The sequence below is a fragment of the Chinchilla lanigera genome, unplaced genomic scaffold, assembly GCF_000276665.1.
Source record: "Chinchilla lanigera isolate Chin_1 unplaced genomic scaffold, ChiLan1.0 scaffold00035, whole genome shotgun sequence".
NCBI classification, from domain to species: Eukaryota; Metazoa; Chordata; class Mammalia; order Rodentia; family Chinchillidae; genus Chinchilla; species Chinchilla lanigera.
Window position 1 is genome coordinate 17,365,064 of NW_004955436.1, and position 3,983 is coordinate 17,369,046.

The 3,983-nt window shown below is 53.9% G+C and overlaps 1 protein-coding gene across 1 annotated transcript in view; it reads left to right on the forward strand.

Moving 5' to 3' along the window:
* The first annotated feature begins 3,884 nt into the window (after nucleotides 1–3,884).
* The window catches only part of Hivep2 (human immunodeficiency virus type I enhancer binding protein 2), a 181,010-nt gene continuing 180,911 nt past the window's right edge, over nucleotides 3,885–3,983 (forward strand). The window contains exon 1 of the mRNA XM_005389252.2: nucleotides 3,885–3,934. The gene's annotated coding sequence lies outside the window, so the exon portion shown is untranslated. The remainder of the gene's footprint in view (nucleotides 3,935–3,983) is intronic.

Consider the following 3,983-nt stretch of genomic DNA (forward strand, 5'->3'; position numbering starts at 1 on the left):
TGTTCCTTCTGCCTTTCAAAGTCGGTCCTCCAGCTATGTCCACAGCTAAATCATTTCCTTCAGGACTTGGCAGAAATCTCCCTTCTTCACAATCCTATCCTAGCCTGCCTAATATAACAATGCAACTATGATGCCTCACCCATACTTTTTACCCTATTTTTTGCTCCAGTCCAATACAACTTACCCGTTATATGGACACACCATCCCACTCCTTCCCAACTCTCCTCTTCCAAATGGAACCCAAGTACTTTGCAAGCAGGGCTCCTTCATCTGCTCCCAGATGGGTCTAAAGTACTTTCTGCACATAGTAGGCACTCCATACCTTTTTTTTTGGAATGAAAGTGAATTCAGTTCAAAATATTTTTTCTGAAAACACTGAAAAATGTCATACTGTCCTGTAGCCATTAATTGTTTCACTTTCTTAAACCGTATAATCCAGATTACCAGATTTTTCAATCCATTTGAGACCAGTAAGCGCTAAGTAGGACACTTGAGGAAAGGATGCTCTGCTTGGTTGCTGATGCTCCCTGTGGGCATCAAGGCAGGGGGTGGGGGTGGGATGGGGATGGGGGCGGAGAGGGACTGGGCCCTGCTCAGCCTCATTACCCTCGGAGCTCTTTATCACAGCCTGCAATTTTCAAAAAATGCCAGGTTTGTCTTTGTTGTTTGTTTGTTTGTTTGTTTTGTTTTAAGGGAAATCTTTCTGTTACTGTCTTGCCTTTTACGTATAATCAACTGGAGAGTCATTAAATAGGGATGGCACACTTGGGATAGAGACAGAAAATATGTATTATGAGAGACAGACTCTTGGAGAGGAGAGGCCTCCCCACCCCTTGGAGAGAACTCCAAAACAGCAGGCCCGGGGGCCCCAACTTGGGAAGAAGCAGCTGCAGCAGACAGTGACAACTGTGACAGCTCCACAGACAGGAGGCTCTGGAATGGCTGGTGTGGAATGGCTGGAATGGCTGCTTTGGAGGGGCAGTGGCTGCCTGGCAACTTCAAGCACTTTCACCAAATTAGAGGCAGGCACCTAAGATGTATTTACTTAGTGATAGTGAGTCCTCCTAGCAGAGGGATAGATAGTACCTAGCTAGCACACATTCACACCTATTTTTACTTCCTCTTCAAATCAATCCAGGCCATCTTCTTTAGATCTCGGTTGTTCTGAAACAAAGTAACCACTTAAAAGTGTAAAGATTTTTAACTAAAGATTTTTTCAGGCGTCCTCTTTGGTGGTGGGATCAGATCCTCAAACTTGATGTGTTTGCTTTGCTTCCAAAAAAAAAAAAAAAAAAGAACAAAAAACCCACCACCAAACAGCTTATTTTAGCTATTCAATTACCTGAATGTCCTACTAGTCACATTATATTACCTAGTCGGGTCTTTTAAAGAGGCATTTAAGATTTCAGCTAACATTCATTCTAGTGAAGAAAACTGCTGTCTGTTTTTTCCCTTGCTCAGTCCCTGGGAACTTGGGCAGCTGTTGTGGTACATGCTCAAGGAAAATTGGAGTAGTAAAGAAACTGCTTAATTTTCTCTATTAAGCAATTAAATAAAATGGGCCCTGGGAGTATCTAGCAGGTGGGCTTGAAAGTGTAAGAAACATTTTGAAAATCACATTCATTTAATGTTTCATTTAAACATTAAATGGATGTTTAAAATTTTGTAACTTCATACATGTAAAAAGAAAGTGATTTTTCTCCCTATTAAGGGCTGCAAGTGAAATAGAGAAAGGATGCACGTTAAAGTACCTGTACAAAGACAGGAGAAGCTGTTTAAAGGGAAGAAGGCCCTGAATTTAAATGAGATCAGTCTTAAAAAGGTCATAATGTACCCTATCCCAAATCGTTCAGATTGTTCTCCTTTGGAAAAAAAATCAATAGAAAATGTCTTTCTGTTCTGTTTTGGAGAATCGTGCTTCACAACAATGTCGCCCTTGCATGGGGACCCCCCCTCCTCCATACACGCTGATTATAGGTCGAAATGAAAAACAAAACAAAACAAAAAACGAAACCAGCGGCGCTATTCCCTCAGTCACTAAAGGGGCTGTCCTTTCTTTTCAATGTGTTCATTACTGATGAAAAAGGACGGGAATATTTTATATGTCTTGACATTTGGTCCCTTTCTGCGAAATATGAAACTGTGGACGCAAAACATTCCTCAGTTATTGGTGAAATACCTGCTTTAAAAGCCGAACCACAGCTAATGTCTTTGGCTCGGAATTCCAGAGACTAATTTCCACCCCTCCCACGGAGTCACCTGCTCTGGGGGAACCCCGGCCAGAAAGCCGGGTCGCGCCAGGTCAAGCCTTGCGCGTCTCTGTTTACTCCGCCCGGGGCAGGGCGGCGGCGGCGGCGGCGGCCGGGGTGGGGGGCGGCGCGTGGGGAGCTCGTCGCGGCCCGCGGCGCCTCGGGCGCTCTGGTCGGCTCCCCGGGGCGCGGCTGCTCAGGAACCCGGGAGGGGCTGCACGCGGTGCCCGCCCGGCTGGGAGACCACCGGGGGAGGTGCTCCGGCCTCCGACGGAGGTGCAGCCACTAGTTGGGCTTCGGCACCGTGGCCTCCGGGGAACCTCCCCCAAGGGTGCGCCAGAGTCCACACTGCAGAGTAACGGCCCGAGGGAGCCCCGGTGTCCCCGGGCTACCGCCGGGCTGGGGAGGAAGCCGGAACCCCGACCCCACTGGCCTGGGATTCCCCTTCCCCTACGCCCTGCGGTCCCAGGGCTGGGTGTGATTTCATTCCCGTCCCTTCCGAGGAGAGCGGAGCGCGCAGCTGGAGGTCCCAGCGCGCCCCACCAGGAAGCCGGCAGCTGCTCCCCGAGCCGCTGCCCAAGCCCATTTGAATACCGAGGCGAAGAGGGCGGGCTGCGTCTTCAGAGCGGGGTGCGCCCGGGGCGCCCCGGGGAGTGACCCTGGGCACAGCATTGGGTGCAGAGTGCGTGAAAAGTTCGCGCTTCCGCTGGGGCGCAGAGCAAGGCTAGCGAAACACTTTGCAAAGCTCCACAAACGCAGCCAGGAGCTATCTGATTTTGTTTTTCTGATAAAATCGTGAGCAGAGGCGGAGGCGAGGAGAGGCCAAGGACCAGAGAACTACCTGGACGAAATTTCAGGACACCACTAATTATGTAATTCCGGCGGTCTGGAAGGCAGGGGAGGATTCTAGGGGAAGAGGGGGCTGGGGTGGGGAAGGAGGTTTCCACATCCTTAAAGGAAATTCGCAGGCTCCTCGAGACGCCCTAGAGCTTCTGCTCCACAGGCAGAGACCCGCTCCCCCGGGAGTTCCTGGCTCGCACAGAGCGGAGCGCGGCGGCGAGCTTCCCGCGCCGGGCGGCCACGCCGGGGTCCGGCCCTGCCCTCGCGGCCGCCTCCCGCCCGGTGGCCCGGCGCGCCGCACATCCCTCGCCGCTCGCCGGCTCCAGACTGGTTTTTCTGGTTCGGCCTCCCTCCCTGGGACTCGCTGGGGGATCCGATGACGTCGCTGACTGAGTCTCTCCCTCTTCCTCCCGCCTCCCCCGCCCGCCCTCGCCGCGCGCTCCTCCTGGTAACTTCTGTTCGGGGAGGCGCTGCCAGGAATAACCCGGTGCGTCCACAACCCGGGCGGAGGGAGGCGGTCGCTGCGGCTCCCGCACGCAGACAGCTGCGGCCCGGGCCCCGCGGCTCCCGCTGTCCCTGCCCGGGGCCCATCTCCGCACAGTGTCCGAAAAATAAATAAAGGCGAGAAGAGCCTGGGGCTGGCGGTCGGGATCTTTTCCCTCCCTCGGCGCCCGCCCTCGCTCTGTCCTTAAGGAAATGCTACCAGACCCCCCCCACCAGACACGCTCAGCCTTGGCGAGGAGCGGCCGCCGCGGCAGCGAGAGCAAGGGCACCGGGGGGGTTTCCTCCCCTCCTCCTCTCCCGTCTCCTCCTCCTCCTCCTCCTGCGCAGCGGTGACTTTCCAGGTGAGCGGCCGGCGCGCCCGCGAGGATCCCCCTCGCCCGCTCGGGCTCG